Genomic DNA, 17,956 nt, shown 5'->3' on the forward strand with positions numbered 1-17,956 from the left:
GAGGGTGATTGTGGCCTGAAGACAAGAAAGCTACTCATTTGGGACCCTTCCAGATCTCATCCTCTGTAACTCCTCATTGGCTGTATCCTTTATTAAAAAAAAAAAAAAAAAAAAAACTGGAATCGTAAGTATAGCACTTCCCTAAGTTCTGTGAGTCATTCTAGCAAATTACTGAATTTGTAGGTAGTTGATCAGAAACACAGATAGTCTGGGAACCCCAGAGTTTGCAGCTGGTATCTGAAATAAGAAGAACCTTAGAGATGACTGTGCCCTCAGCCTCTGAAGTCTGAACTAACTCGCAGTTAGCTTCAGAACTGCATTGCAAGTATGGACTTTAGTTAATAATAGTGTATCAATATTGGCTCATCAATTGTGACAAATACACTACTGTAAGATGTTAATAATAGGAGAAACTGGGTGTAAAGCATATGGGAACTCTGTACTATCTTTGCAACTTCTGTGCAAACCTAAAACCATTCTAAAATTAAAAGTTTATTTTTAAAAATACATCTTTATTTGAATTCTAAGCTACCAAATCACAGTCAAATAAGTAATGTTTGGTACTAAGTTGTTACTTAAGTGGTCATAACATTTCATATTATACCATGATAGCCAAAATTTTATCATAAACTAAATGACACTAAGAAAAATAACTAAAAGTTAATTATAAGAGCTTACTACTTTAATCACCTCTAATTAGCTAACCCAAAAAATTAGTTATGCATATTAGCCTCACTTAGACTTTGAATCCACCTACTTCACTCTATTACAGTAAGGCTTTCTTCCTTGTTCTCTCTCAAAGGATAGTATTTTTTTTTGTTACTAAATAGAAGCAAAATTTCTTTAGATCAATTGCAGATTTACATTCAACTCTTATAACCTCTATATTACTCAGCATTTTCAGTCCAAATTTAACATAATTGGACCAAAGGTAGTATTTCTTCCTAAACTGTTTATTAAGGTAGGTTAGAAGGCAAGAAGAGGAGAGAACATAAAATGCATTGAGAACTCACAATTTTCCATGTGTTATGCATATGTTACATACCTTATGTCATTTAAATGTAATGATTTTCTTTAAAGTAATTTAAACACTACTGAAAACACAGAAACTACTTTTAAGCTTAAACATAACCGTATCATACTTCACAGAGCTTTATTCAATTGACTGTAAATTGTACTTGATGTTGAGCTATTCATTAAATTTAATCCAGTTCCAATAAGACTATTCAATAAACATAATAGACATAGATTGATTGCTTTCCTATCTTACAATTTTCAGGAGTGCAAAATAAGTGCATCATCATGAACTGGGCAAATGAAAGCTCCCTGAAAGAGTTTGTACTACTTGGCTTTTCAGATAAGCCTTGGCTACAAACGCCCGCTTTTGTGGTCCTGTTAATATCATATACAATCACCATCTTTGGCAAGGTGTCCATCATGATGGTGTGCATTCTGGATCCCAAACTTCATACACCCATGTATTTCTTTCTCACTAATCTCTCCATCTTAGATCTCTGCTATACCACAACTACAGTTCCTCATATGTTGGTAAATATTGGGCGCAACAAAGAGACCATCAGCTATGCTGGCCCAACTCATCATCTTCCTGGCCTTAGGTGCTACTGAGTGTCTCCCTCTGGCTGTTATGTCCTTTGACAGTTTTGTGGCTGTTTGCAGACCCCTTCGCTATGTAGTCATCATGAATTACTGGTTCTGCCTATGGATGGCGGCCTTCTCCTTGCTTGCTGGTTTCAGGAACTCAGTGCTGCAGTCTTCCTTGACCCTTAACATGCCCATGGTCACCAGGAAGTGTACCACTTTTTCTGTAAGGTGCCTGCCCTTCCCAAGTTGTTATGTGCTGACACAAAGCCTATTGAGGCTGAGCTCTTATTTAGTTCTTCTAATTCCAGTCACATTGATCCTCATATCCTGTGGCTTCATAGCTTAAGCAGTATTAAAAAACAGGTCAGCAGAAGGATGGCAAAAAGCGTTTGGGACATGTGGGTCCCACATGATTGTGGTGTCTCTTTTACGGAACAGCCATTTATATGTATCTACAGCCACCTTCATCTACCTCTAAGGAGAAAGATGGAATCATCACACCCCTTCATCTACAGCCTTAGAAATAAAGATATAAAGGAGGCCTTCAAGAGGGTGATGCCAAGAATCTTCTTCTATAAGAAGTAAAAAGTACTCCATTGTGATGAGAATCTTCTTAGTCTCTCCTTATTTTCAATGATAATAACCTTTGAACTCATTTTCCTACTTTCCAGGCTCTGGTGATTTCACTGAATTCTACCAACCCTTAGAAAATCCTTCCTCTGTTGGCCAGATGCAGTAGCTCAGCCTGCAATCCCAGCATCCTGGGGGGCCAAGGTGGGTGGACCACCTGAGGTCAGGAGTCCGAAACCAGCCCGGCCAACATGGTGAAACCCCGTCTCCACCAAAAACACACAAAAATCAGCTGAATATGGTGGTACACACCTGCAATCCCAGCTACTCAGGAAGTCAAAGGATATTATTATGAACATTACCTGGGTGCATGCTGACAGTAGACTATCAGCACAGCAGTTCAGCCGTAAACTAACACACACCCATCTATCTTAGGCATATGAAAACTGCAAACTGCCCTTACACCAAACTGCAGACGCTGACCCATGAGATCCCTCAAGATCTGGTCGCTGGCTGAACAGTTCCCTCCTTCTCTTTCTAAAATAAAACAACCTCATGTCACCTTTGTAGTAGCTCGTCCCTCTGCCTGGAATGTTCTTCCTCCAGATCTTAATACAGCTGACCCCTGGCTCCTTCTTGTTATTCAGCGCTCAGTGAAATGACGTTTTATCCAAGAAGACTTTCCTCTCCATCCAATCTAAAGAAGAACTCCTAACACTAATTACTTCTTCCTGTTTTTATTTTTATCACATTGTTAATCATTATCTGATTATGTTCTAGTTTAATCTGCTTTTTATTCTTTCTACCTATCCACTGGAAGACAAATTTCATAAGCACAGGGACCTTGCCTGCCTTGATCACTGTTCTAATGTCAGCCCCTAGAACAACACCTGTCACAGAGTAAGTGCTCAGTGAATGGTTTTTTGGTTGAACAAACAGATAAAATGAAACTAGATTTAAAGAAAATTATGCAGTGAGACTAAAATATAAGCTATTAAGAGAAAGAGAAATAAATTTACTAAGTCCTAGTTACACTCCAGTTTCTTTGGGTACATATCTCATGAAAGATTTACAAAACTCTGTAAAGGGCATATTATTATCCCTATTTACTATTTTCTACTATTTTCTTTCTTTCTTTCCTTGTTTTTTTTTTTTTTTTTTTTTTTTTTTTTGAGATGATGTTTCGCTCTTGTTGCCTAGGCTGGAAAGCAGTAGCATGATCTCAGCTCACTACAACCTTTGCCTCAGGGTTCAAGCAATACTCCTGCCTCAGCCTCCTGAGTAGCTGGGATTACAGGCATGCGCCACCATGCCCGGCTAATTTTTTATATTTTTAGTAGAGACGGGGTTTCACCATGTTGACCAGGATGGTCTCGAACCCCTGACTTCAGGTGATTTGCCCGCCTCAGCCTCCCAAATTGCTGGGATTACAGGCGTAAGCCATCATGTCCAGCCCCTATTCACTATTTTCAGATGAGAAATAGAGTCTAGGAAAGGTTTAATAAGGAGTTCAATGGCAAAAGTGATATCACTATGCATCTGACTGACTCTAAGCCTATGCCCTTAACACTCCTTCTTTGACATATAAGCCTTTTTGTTCATTTTATGACTTTAAATGGTCTCATGAAAACTGGGATGCCTAGTGCAGTGACTGTCATTGTGACCTTAGCCTTATAAAACTGGTGAGAGACCAGAGGATAGAGTAGTGCTAATCGAGTTTGGCACAATGAATGAACATACTGGGAGCTAGTGAGAATGTTTACAAGTCCAAGACGTTCTGGATCTCTTTAAACTGAAAGAGGATGTGAAAAGAAAGCCCCTCAGAATCCTCCTCCTATGAACACTGTACAAATACAACCTGAAAATAACTCGTACAGATCAGCTTAAACCTGACTAACATGATCCTCAACAATTTCCTTCCCATGTCAAACACACATACTTTGAGACTGATATGAATGAGAAAACATGAAAATTCGTCTACACATAAATCAAAATGCTAACCCTGAAATGATCCAGATATTGCTGGTCTTCCCATGCTAATCTCTGCCATCCCTCTGTGACTTCTCTGCAGCCTGCTCTGTCACTCAAAAAAGAAGATCTAATTGCACAGAGCATTCCTAAGTATGTAACCTTCAGCAAGTCAATATTTCATGACAGTAATACATCATCCCTTAGAGTATCTCCATTGCATCACAGGCTCTCCTTCCTGTCCCTCTGCTTTCCAAAATCAGTATTCCCAAATATGGCCCTCTCTACTAGTAGAGCGCCCCCCCCACCCACCCACCAAAAAGGTGTTCATCCTCCTGAATTTGCTGCTTTTCTGCCAGGCCAGTTTGCCTTCCCAACTTATTTTGTTTTGTTATATATTTACATACAACGTATTTGCCAAAACTGCACTACATTTTTACCCTGATAAAATACATTTACACACTACAATTAAATAAGTATGCTCATTTTCTAAGGTGCTATGGAGGAACAAGAAAATTATTAAACATTTAAATCTTAAAAACGATCATCTGAACTCACAAACAAAATTAACATCAAATAAATAAATTATTTATTAGTGTAATGTCATCAAAATTAGTTAATAACAGCTCATGTAACTAAGAAAGATATCGAAGCCCTACCTCACCGTCCTCTATATCTGTGTGTTCTGCATCCTTAGACTCAACCAACCACAGATCAAAAATATTTGGGGAAAAAATGGATGTTTGCATGTACTGAAAATGTAAAAACTGTTTTTCTTTCTTTTTTTCTTTTTTTGAGACATAGTTTCATGCTTGTTGCTCAACCTGGAGTGCAACAGCACGATCTCGGCTCACTGCAACATCTGCCTCCCTGGTTCAAGCGATTCTCCTGCCTCAGTCTCCCAAGTAGCTGAGATTACAGGCACGCCACCATGCCTGGCTAATTTTTTGTATTTTTAGTAGAAATGGGATTTCACCATGTTAGCCAGGCTGGTTTCCAACTCTTGATCTCAGATGATCTGCCCACCTTGGCCTCCCAAAGTGCTGGGACTACAGGCATGAGCCACTGAACCTGGCCAAAAACTGTTTTTCTTGTCATTATTTGCTAAAAAATACAGTATAACAATTATTTACATACAATTTACAAGTATTATAAGTAATCTAGAGATGATTTAAAGTATACAAGAGAATGTGTGTAGGTTATATGCAAATACTATGCCATTTATATTAGAAAATTGAGTATCCATGTATTTTGGTATCCACAGACAGGAGGGGCCTCCTGGAACCAATCCCACACAGATATCAAGAGAAGACTGCAGGCACATGATCGTGTGAGATTCATACTAGTAGAACGAAGATGGTTGAATATTATAAGATCCACCAATGTAATTTATCCCATTAGCAGGTCCAAGGAGAAAAATAACTATGATAATATTTATAAATTTGAAAAAATATTTGATAAACTTCAACATAAACTACAAATTTTTTTAAAGTCTTAATAAAACAAAAACTATATATAGTCCCTTAACATAATTAACATATGTATAATTACATACATAGCATGGGTCCAAAACCTATGTCATGATTAATGATGAAATTCTAGGGATTGGATCCAAGATGGCCGTTTAGGAACAGCTCAGGATTGCAGCTCCCAGTGAAGGCGCAGAGGGTGAGTGGACGCCGCATTTTTATTGCCCACAGACTAGGAAATTCCCAGGCAGAGGAGCTCCACCGGTGACCAGCGTGGCTGTTTCGGCCGGCGCGGCTGCGCCGGCCGGCTGCTTTGCCTTGCATGGCTGCTTTGTCGGCGCCCCGGAGCAGCAGTTCTCAGTACAAAATACACCGGTGCAGGTGCCCTTTTGGCTGGCAATTGGAGCCATGGGAAGTCGCCCATTCGTCTGTTTAAAAAGGGGACTGAGCAGGGAACCAGGGCAGTAGATTCCAGGGCAAACAAAGCACCACGAATCTCAGTGCCGCTGTTTAAGCCAGCGCAGAGACTCGCCGCAGAGGAAAACACACAGACCCCGTCGCCTCTTCAACAGGCGACTGCAACACCAACTTAAAAAAAAAAAAAAAAAAAGGCTCTGAGGCACGGAGCCAGGAGATCAGGCTCAGCTGGTCCCATCCCGACAAAAGAACAGCAATCAGAAACTCTCTGGATTGACAGTTTCACAGCAAGCGCAGCTGAACCCAGGAAGGTCCAGCTCTGTGGGGGAGGGGCGTCCGCCATTACCGAGGCAGCCCACCACTACGGAGGTAGTCAGCCAATCCTGAGGCAGCCCGCCGTTGCCAAGGCAACCCGCCATTACAGAGCAAAAAGAACAAAGCGGGAGGCATCACACTACCTGACTTCAAACTATACTACAAGGCTACCGTAATCAAAACAGCATGGTACTGGTACCAAAACAGAGATATAGACCAATGGAACAGAACAGAGGTCTCAGAGGCAACACAACATATCTACAACCATCTGATCTTTGACAAACCAGACAAAAACAAGCAATGGGGAAAGGATTCCCTGTTCAATAAATGGTGTTGGGAAAGCTGGCTAGCCATGTGCAGAAAGCAGAAACTGGACCCCTTCCTGACACCTTACACTAAAATTAACTCCAGATGGATTAAAGACTTAAACATAAGACCTAACACCATAAATCCCTAGAAGAAAATCTAGGCAAAACCATTCAGGACATAGGTGTAGGCAAGGACCTCATGGCCAAAACACCAAAAGCATTGACAACAAAAGCCAAAATAGACAAATGGGACTTAATCAAACTCCACAGCTTCTGCATAACAAAAGAAACAGTCATTAGAGTGAATCGGCAACTAACAGAATGGGAAAAACTTTTTGCAGTCTACCCATCTGTCAAAGGGCTGATATCCAGAATTTACAAAGAACTAAAACAAGGCCGGGCGCGGTGGCTCAAGCCTGTAATCCCAGCACTTTGGGAGGCCGAGGCGGGTGAATCACAAGGTCAAGAGATCGAGACCATCCTGGTCAACATGGTGAAACCCCGTCTCTACTAAAAATACAAAAAAAACATTAGCTGGGCATGGTGGCATGTGCCTGTAATCCCAGCTACTCAGGAGGCTGAGGCAGGAGAATTGCCTGAACCCAGGAGACGGAGGTTGCGGTGAGCCGAGATCGCGCCATTGCACTCCAGCCTGGGTAACAAGAGCGAAACTCCATCTCAAAAAAAAAAAAAGAACTAAAACAGATTTACAAGAAAAAAAAAACTAACAAGCCCATTCAAAAGTGGGCAAAGGATATGAACAGATACTTTACAAAAGAACACAAACACGAGGCCAACAAACATAGGAAAAAATGTTCATCATCACTGGTCATCAGAGAAATGCAAATCAAAACAACATTGAGATACCATCTCACGCCAGTTAGAATGGCGATCATTAAAAAATCTGGAGACAACAGATGCTGGAGAGGATGTGGAGAAATAGGAACACTTTTACACTGTTGGTGGGAGTGTAAATTAGTTCAACCATTGTGGAAGACAGTGTGGCGATTCCTCAAGGACCTAGAAATAGAAATTCCATTTGACCCAGCAATCCCATTACTGGGTATATATCCAAAGGATTATAAATCGTTCTACTATAAGGACACGTACACACGAATATTCATTGCAGCACTGTTTACGATAGCAAATGCCTGGAACCAATCCAAATGCCCATCGACGATAGACTGGACAGGGAAAATGTGGCACATATACACCGTGGAATATTATGCAGACATCAAAAACGATGAGTTTGGGTCCTTTGTAGGGACATGGATGAACCTGGAAACCATCATTCTCAGCAAACTGACAGAAGGGCAGAAGATCAAACACCGCATGTTCTCACTCATAGGCAGGTGTTGAACAATTAAGAACACATGGACACAGGGAGGGGAGCACTACACAGTGGGGTCAGTTGCGGGGAAATAGGGGAGGGACGGTGGTGGGTGGGGAGCTGGGGAGAAATAGCAAGGGGAGAGATGCCAGATATAGGTGATGGGGAGGAAGGCAGCAAATCACACTGCCACGTGTGTACCTATGCAACAATTTTGCATGTTCTTCATATGTACCCCAAAACCTAAAATGCAATAAAATAAATAAATGGGAAAAGAAAAAAAAAAAGAAAAGAAAAGGGAGAGGCAAAATTATCAGCATTTACAACTAATATGATTAGGTAACAAGAAAATCTATAACAATCAACTGGAAAAACAATTACAAACAGTAAGAGAATACTGTATGGTGGCTTTCCTGTATGTAAAAACAACCAATTAGAAAATACTATGCCACAAAAGATCTCATTTCCAAGAGCATAACTAAAATAAAAAGGTCTTGTGAATAAGTCTGTTAACAAATGTAAAATATCTATATGAAGAACTTTAAAACTCTAATAAATCCATAATAGAAATCTTTAATAAATTAAAGAAGTGTCCTATTCCTGGGTATTGTAAAATTATCAATTTATCTAAATTAAATGATAAAGGTAATGTAATCTCAATAATACCAACAGAATCTTGTTGCTTTTGTTGTCTGCAACCAGATCAGCTGATTCTAAATGTCACTTACAAAAATAAAGTATTTTAAAATAGCCAAGAAAATTCTAAATTTTAAAATATCATAAACTCATAATAATTAAAACAGATTCTTTACACTGGCTTCACAAAAATTAATAAAATTTTAAAAGTCCAGAAATAGACCCTATATGTAAAAATTTAGTATACATAAAAGTGCATTTCAAAAAAGCAGAGAAAAGGCAGATTATTCTATCAAGCTGGAAAAATAAAACTAAATTTCGATATAACTCACTTCTCACATTTCTAATTGATCAAAGGTAAAAGTAATGAATCCAAAAAAATCCTAGACAAAAACAATCAATAAACTTCATCACTTCTAAATGTGAAAGTTATTTCTAAGTAAGATTCAAAATCCAAAATAATAAAATTGCTAAATGTCATGGCATAAGATTTGTTTTAATCTGCAAAAAAATTCCATATGTCAAAATACAAATAACAAACTACAAAATATATTGGTAGCACACATGATAAAGGGCAAATGTTCTTTCTATAGAAAGAATTCTTACACTTCATCAGAAAAAGATCAATGCAATAGGAAAATGGGCAAAAGACATAAACCAGAAGTTCACAAAATAAAAATACTAGCAAGTGGCTTTACAAAAGGAATAAAATACCTAGGAATACAGATACCCATGGAGGTAAAAGATCTCTACAATGAGAAAGATGAAAGAAATCATAGATGACACAAACAAATGAAAAAACATTCCATGCTCATGGATAGAAATAAGCAATATTGTTAAAACGGCCATACAGCCCAAAGCAATTTACAGATTCAATGCAATTCCTATCAAACTATCAATGTCATTTTTCAGACATTAAAAAAAACTATTTTAAAATTCTATGGTACAAAAAAAAAAAGAGCCCCAATAGCCAAAGCAATCCTAAGCAAAAAGAACAAAACCAGAGGCATCGCACTACTGGATCAAACTGTACTACAAAACTACAGTAACCAAAACAGCATGGTACTGATTCAAAAACAGACACATAGACAAATGGAACAGAATAGAGAATCCAGAAATAAAGCCACACACCTACAATCATCTCATCTTTCACAACATGGACAACAACAAGCAATGAGGAAAGGACTTCCTATTCAATAAATAGTGCTGAGATAACTGGCTAGCTCTATGCAGAAGACTGAAACTGGACTCCTTCCTTTCACCATATACAAATATCAACAAGATAAGGGACTTAAATGTAAAATCACTATAAAACCCCTTGAAGAAAACCTAGGAAATACCATTCTGGACATAGGTCCTGGCAAAGATTTCATAATAAAGATTCCAAAAGCAATTGCAACAAAAACAAAAATTGACAAAGGGGATCTAATTAAACCAAAGAGCTTCTACACAGCAAAAGAAACTACCAACAGAGTAAACAGACAACCTACGGAATGGGAGAAAATGTTTGCAAACTATGCATCCAACAAAGGTCTAATATCCAGAATCTATGAGGAACTTATATAAATTAACAAGAAAAAAACAACCCATTAAAAATGGTCAAAGGACATGAACAGACACTTCAAAAGAACACATACATGTGGTCAAAAAACATACAAAAGGTGTTCAACATCACTATTCATTAAAGAAATGCAAATCAAAACCACAATGAGATACCATCTCACACCAGTAAGAATGGTGATTATTAAAAAGTCAAAAATTAACAGATGTTGGTGAGGCTGTGAATAAAAGAGAACTGGTGGAAATGTAAATTAGTTCAGCCACTGTGGAAAGCAGTTTGGAGATTTTTCAAAGAACTTAACACAGTACTCCCATTCAACCCAGTAATACCATTACTTGGAATATACCCAAAGGAATATAAATTGTTCTGCCATAAAAACACATGCATGTGTGTGTCAACTGCAACACTATTCACAATAGCAAAGACATGGAATCAACTTAGATGCCCCCCAGTGGTGGATGGGATACAGAAAATGTGGTACCTATACACCATGGACTACTACATAGCCATTAAAACAAACAAACAACAACAAAAAAAAAACAACAAAATCATGACTTTTGCATGAATCCAGCTAGAAGCCATTATCCCAACCAAATTAATGCAGAAACAGAAAACTAAATACTACATGATCTTACTTATAAGTGGGAGCTAAACACTGAGAACACATGGACACTAAGAAGGGAACAATAGACACCAGGGCCTATTTGAGAATGGAGGGTAGGAGGAGAGTGAGTATTTCAAAAATTACCTATTAGGTACTATGCTCATTACCTGGGTTACAGAATAATCTGTACACCAAACCCCTATGACATGCAATTTATGCATGTAAAAAACCTATACAGGTACCCCCGAACCTAAAATAAATGTTGGAAGGGAAAAAAAAAAAAAACCCAAATGGCTTTTAGTCCATAAGAAGATGTTCAACTTTACTCATAACTTAAAACAAAAATTACGCCAGACACAGTGGCTCATGACTGTAATCCCAGCACTTTGGGAAGCTGAGGCAGGTGGATAACCTGAGGTCAGGGGTTCAAGACCAGCCTGCCCAACATGGTAAAACCCTGTCCCTACTAAAAGTACAAAATTAGGTGGGCATGGTGGCTCACACCTGTAATCCTAGCTACTTGGGAGGCTGAGGCACAACAATCGCTTGAACTTGAGAGGCAGAGGTTGCCATGAGCCAAGATCGTGCCACTGCACTCCAGCCTGGGCTACAGAGACTATGCCTTAAAAAAAAAAAAAACATAGTAAAATGAGATTCCATCTATATCTATCCAACTCAAAAAAATCAAAAAGTTTAAAGATACAGTGCTATGGCATGAAAGTGAGATTTAGAAACTCCCACATAGCACTAATGGAAGTATAAATTGGTCAGCTCCCTTTAGATTTTTTAAATAGATATTGCCACATGAAGTTTGGCAATATCTGTCAAACTTAGAACTATACATGCTCTTTCACCCAGCAGTTTTACTTCTAAAAATATATACACACGGGAAACACACATGTTAAAAAAAAAAAATCAGTGCAGCACTGTCTTGTAAGAACAAAAATGAAGGGAAAACTTACATGTCCATCAGCAAGGGACTGTTACATAATGAATGGTTCACTCATAATATGGAATACTGAGCAGCCAGTAAAAGGAATGCAGATGTGTCTAAGCTCATCTCTAAAATACATTAAGTGAAAAAGTCCATGGTGCAGAAGAGCAGTTTCTATTTATATCAACATGCTTCTATTTATATGAAAAGGCAGCTAGAATCACATAGATATATTTGCACATGCTTAAAATATTATTCAAAGGATGCAACAGAAAATAGCTAATGACAGTTACTTCTGGGGAGGGGTTTTAGAGATCTAGAGTAGAAGAGAATTTAAGTTTTTTTATTGAGCATATTTTTATTCTGTTTGAAATGTTTAGTCTGAGCATTTTAAGTTATAAAAAGTAATACATCCTTCATTTTGCTTTCAGATTTATGGCACTAAAAATCAATTTTTGTTTTTAAATAATAAACTATTTTCTTTTTAACTAAATAAAATAATGTATTATTTCTTATACAACACTTAAAAGTGTATAGAAAACTCAAAATGTTCTAAGAAGTAAACTTTAAAATTCTTTTCCATAAAAATGTGGATATTTAGACTGTGAAGCACAATTCTAATGGTCTAACCACAAACGTTTAACATTTAGCACAGTGGCTACCAAAGTAAGCAAACACTGTATAAATCCTTGTTGAAGGAGATAAAGAAAAAAAGGGACTGGATAAAACTAAACATATTCCCCAGTACTAGTCTTCAGATATAAGCAACAACTTACTGGGTGTGCCAAAGGCTTAGAAAGTTTCCAGTCACCCTCAGAACAACCACAGAGCCAGAAAGACTGGTCAGAGTAGTTTCCTGACATACTCTTTGCCAAACAATCACCACTTTTGTCTTTCCAATCCTAGCTTGTTGATCGCTAGTTTTCCTTCAATCTCCCCTCCTTCAACTTTCCCTTAAGTAAGGTTTATCTGGAACAAATAAAAGTACTTTCAAGTAACCAACTGACCATTGATTTATACAAAATTTGGTGCTTATGCAGCATAATAAGGAATGCTGAAATAAATTAATGTTTGATAGAGTGATTACATAAGGAAATGGGTTTGTCTGAGTGAGAGAGCATGTAGGGAGAAAAAAACAAAAACATTTTTTTAAAAAGACATTTAAGTATTAAATCCAGCCTTCTGTAGATTGTTGAACTCACAAGGTAAGCTTCCAAACCTACAAATTCTTTTCTTTTTTATTGTAAAAACAGAGTATGAGTAACCTGACCTCATTTTACACTGTGTGGCTTTTTTTTTTTTCATTTTCTCTTTTAACAGTGAGTGCTATCTAATATCCATTAAAGCTCCAGTTTTCTGCAAGATAGTCTTATTCCGGATTAACTATTCATATGGTAGAAGATTATTTGCTTGGCTCTTTACAACTTTTCCAGTCCATTATCACTATCAAGTCACATTCCAATAACCACCTAACTCCAGTAAATGATGTATATGTGAATGAAACAGTATGGCACACTAGAACAGTATTAAACCATTTTAAAAATACAATGAAAATATATACACATATAGGTATTTGTATATATCTGTGAATACAGATAGGTATGCTTTTTAAAAAAAAAAAAAAAGCAAGTATAGCATCATTAAGTACACCAAAATTAACTTGCTACGAATTAACCTAGAGGAATGAAAACATGGTTGCACTTTTAAAGATATTAAAGTCATTATTAGGTTCAGGCAATAGTGAAATCCAACTTCTTTAAGTAAACAGTTTACATACATCATATGCTTTTTAGATACTTGTGACCTAAAATAAACGTAGGATTCTCTTCAAAATCACTATTTTGGTATCTTCAAAAATCTTACTACTAGAGCCATCTCTTCTACCTAGCAGATATTTCTTCAGTTCAATACCTGATTCCTTGGAATACAGTTCTAAGTCAGGCATCCCAACATAATTACCAGGAACCTTTGGGCAACGCAGAAAGCTGGGATTAAATAGAAAGGCATTCAATATCCAGAGGGGGAACATGGTATCTACTTACTTTTGTTAGTGAATCAAGTCAACCATAGCATTCTTTTCTTTAAACCACAGAATTTTGATGCCTCCATCAATTTCTATAGATACTACATGATAAATGTCATTCTCTTCCTGAGAATCATTTTTTTTTTAATGTGCTAGTATAACTGCAGGAGGCAGCATCATCAAGACGAAACATTTGTGCCTAAAAGATGCAGATGTGACTTTGGAAGTCTCTGGGTCCTGATGCCTTTCTATAAAAGCTGCTCTAAGGGAGGAAACCTTTTTAAGGGTTGTGGACTCACGCGGCCTTCTTTGATGATAAACAGATCCAGGCCTTGAAGTATGTACATTTTTCTATAGTTGCTTGGAAGTTCCACTGGCCCATGAAGAATGCAAAGAAATTTTTAAGAAAGATTACTAGGAGTTTTTCTTAGCAATCACCACTTTGAAATACAAAAATTTTAAAGCTTTTCATCAACTTCAAACAGTATTAAAATGTAGAATAACTGAGATAAACAAGCATTTTTGAAGTATTTAAAAACAGAGTAAAGAAGTAGGTTATGGAATTAGGCATTTAAAAAATCTGAAGCATGAACTCTATAAAGTGAAAGGTAGAATGACAAAGAACTCTTTTACTTGACAAACTTTCTAAGCTCTATGCATTTAAAAAAATTCAACTAGCATGTATCATTTCTGCAATAATAAAAATACAGATTCAAAATAGTTTTAAATTATAAATGACATTCTTTAACAAAGTCAAACATGTTAGTGTAGGAACAACCAATTCCAGTCCTTTAGAAATCAGTTAAGTATAAATACATTTTATGTATTTTTTTTTTTTTTCAAAAAACTAATTAGTGTAAGAAACACATGAACCTAAACCTTTCCACACAGGCCAGAAGAATTTACTTCTCTATTCATTAAACTTTTAAAGCACAGGCCAACTTTGTCACATAGTCAGAAATCTACACAATGCTCATTTTCCGTTGTTCATAAGCACTGAAACTTTCATAAGTGATTGTGAGTAACACATTGTCATTTTATGTCCTATAATAATTTCAATCAACACGACATTGGTGGTAGTGCTAGAAGCTGCAACCCCCCGTCAACTTTAGAACAGAAGGTGAACACGACAAACCTATACTCAAAAGGTCAAACAACTGTCATGACACTGTGGAAGACAGAGTTCTATGTAATAGAGATAATCATGACAACATTTATTTGGCAAAACAAAACAAACAGAATAGGAAGAGTGACTGCTAATGGACACAGGGTTTCTTCTTGGAGTGAAGAGAATGGTCTAGAAGTAGACAGTGGTAATGGTTGTATAGCCTTATGACTATATTAAAAGCCAGTGAATTGTACACTTTAAAGGGGTGAATTTTATGATATGTAAATTATATCTCAATTTAAAAAAAAAAATAAATAAATCTTAAAGAACAAAACACTGGCCGAAAATGAGTAATGACATTCTGAAATACATATACAGTATTTTAGCAGAGCCACTGCTGGGCACGGGAAGTTAAACAGACACACAGCTTACGGCTCATGTCCAGGGTGTTTCAGAATGAACATGTTCTGCACTTTGATTTCAAAAAGAAGATAGATAAAGGCCCTAAGCTCAATACCCATATGTCTAGGCTTCCTCTGAGAATCTGTGTTCTGAAAATTTACCACTGGTTTTCTAAGTATGTGCAGACAAAAGCAGGGTAAACACACTGCAGTCCATTACTTGTAGAAGTTGCTGGTCCTTCCGCCTAATCATCTCATTCTATTGTGGGAAATGAATGCACCCACCATTGTGTAGCCTTCCTCTACCACAGGATTTCTTTCATGTGCCCTGAGCTCTTTTGAATGTGAAATGCTTTTAGAGGGGACATCTAAGAGGTCTGTGTAGCTAGGCCGTTTTCCTTTTTTTTAAAATACAATGGACAACATTTTGGTTTCCATAGACTTCTAGAGTATATATAAATAAAAGCAAAGAATACCTCACCTATTTGGAGAGGAAGATCTACAAGATCATTCAGTTTATCTATGTCTAAATGTAACAATCTGCATGACTGAAATCCCTTTCCAGGAGACATGCTTTTAAAGCCAAGGAAAATAAAAGCATATAATAAGGCCATTCCTAAGCTATATCTGTCAGCCATAGCTACCAAGAGTTTAGAAAAACCCGTAAGTGGCTCTATCACTAAAAGAAAAAACTTTTATTTTTTCCTGAAAAATAAGGGATACTGACCACAGTAGAACATGAGTGGAGCTTTTGGGATACAGGTTATGTTCTGTGGGTGAAAATTCATCAAGTTATAGAATACCAGTGTATTCCTGTGCAAACCTGTAAATACGTATACTTCCATAGCAAGTAAAAAACAAATAAAAGGGAAACAGAGTTGCTAAATGAAGAGTAAAGACTTCATTAGTTTCTTCACTAAAATAAAACATCAGGTTGAAGAAAACGATGATGACAGCTAATTCTTAATAAAGCACCACAATGGCAGGCACTATACTAAACCCTTTACATACATTTTATCTTAAAGCAATATATTCTTGTATTTCGAAAAGGAACTGAACCATGTGTGCCCTAAAAATATATTTGTCTACAATCCAGTATCTGCCTGACAGGAACTGGTCTAACTTGATAGTTGGTCCCACCATAAACTATTGAGTCTAAATCTCCTATGCTGTCAAGAAGGAAAGGAAGGCCCATTCTCCCACCGTGGTGATACATACCCACATCCTGAGGATGAATACAGAGTTCAAAAGGAGTCACACTCCATGCTATTTCTTTACTTCTGCTCCACTTTCCCACCAACAAGAGTACTTTCATGAAAGCTGAACTAGAAAAGTAATAACTATTTCTCTTCCTCACCACTCCATGCACTCAAGCAGCTGTTTATGGGCCTTTTATAATTCCACAGAAATCTGGCTAGGCCTGCAATTCCTTAAGTACATTTTTTCAATAAGGATCAATGGAGTCTTTGCAAATGGAGTCTTTCACTTCACAAACAGGAAGTGAAAGAATGACCACTTTCCTTTTTGCATTCTAAAGACATCTTAAGACCGGTTGCCACTAATTTTTTAGGGACTGATAAAATTTTGTTATAATGGCATTATATTATAACAAACTATCTGCTACTAAAATATAAATATCTAGGGATCATTTATCAAGCACTTTCTACTTGCTAGGTGCTGAGGGGCTCTTTACATCCTTTGTCTCAAATGAATCCTAAAAATAGGTTTAGCCAGCCAGAATGGCATGTGCCCATAGTCCCAGCTACTCAGGAGGCTGAGGTGGGAGGATCACTTGAGCCCAGGAGTTTGAGGCTGCAGTGAGAAGTGATCATCCCACTGTACCACAACCTGGGCAATGAAGGAACAAGATCCGGTATTTAAAAAAAAAAGCTAACATGTATGAGTTTCTACTACATGCTGAGCACCACTTTAAGTACTTTACATGTATGAATTCATTTAATGTCTTAACAGTCCTATGAGGTGTATACTAAAAAATCATTCTCATTTTTTCAGATGAAGAAATTCCAGCCTAGAAAACTTGAAAAACTTACCAAAAGGCAGGTAACTAAAAGGTAGCAGAGTGAAGGTTAGAAGCCAGGCAATTAGGTGTGGGAGTCCACATTGTTAACCACTGCCCTCCACTGCCCCTCACCACTTAGTGAAGCAGATATTATCCCCCTAGCAAAGAAGACACTGAGTTCAGGGTGTAAAAGTTACTTGCTCAAATTCTGACAGCTAGTCAAGGATGGGCCTCAATTCAAATCCAGATCTACAGGATTTCAATGCCCATACTATTTCTATCCCCTTCTCCGCCTACTGGAGACAGTGATAATGCAGAACTGACACCTAGCTTCTCCACAGTAAACTGAGAATTGAAAAAAAAAAAAAGCCATTTAAGTAACATTCTCCCAACACCACCTCTTTCTTTCTCTATGTTTCAAGATCTTTGTCTAATGATGTTTGCTTTTTTTAGCATTTATATAGTTGTTTTTTTTTAACAGCAGAAAGTAGGAAAGAAAGAAAGAAAGAAAGAAAGAAAGAAAGAAAGAAAGAAAGAAAGAAAGAAAGAAAGAGGGAGAGAAAAGAAAGAGAGAGAGAAAGAGAGAGGAAAAAGAAAGAGAATGAAAGAAAGAAAAGAAAGAAAGAAAAGAAAGAAAGAAAAGAAAGAAAGAAAGAAAGAAAGAAAGAAAGAAAGAAAGAAAGAAAGAAA

The 17,956-nt window shown here is 37.2% G+C and overlaps 1 protein-coding gene and 1 pseudogene across 1 annotated transcript in view; one reads left to right on the forward strand and one right to left on the reverse strand.

Moving 5' to 3' along the window:
* The window catches only part of PPM1L (protein phosphatase, Mg2+/Mn2+ dependent 1L), a 310,771-nt gene that overhangs the window by 268,799 nt on the left and 24,016 nt on the right, over positions 1-17,956 (reverse strand). The gene's annotated exons all lie outside the window — the stretch shown is intronic.
* Positions 1,303-2,187, forward strand: LOC116539115 (annotated as a pseudogene).

Source organism: Sapajus apella, unplaced genomic scaffold (assembly GCF_009761245.1).
Source record: "Sapajus apella isolate SASKATOON/1434 unplaced genomic scaffold, GSC_monkey_1.0 scaffold4, whole genome shotgun sequence".
Lineage (NCBI taxonomy): Eukaryota > Metazoa > Chordata > Mammalia > Primates > Cebidae > Sapajus > Sapajus apella.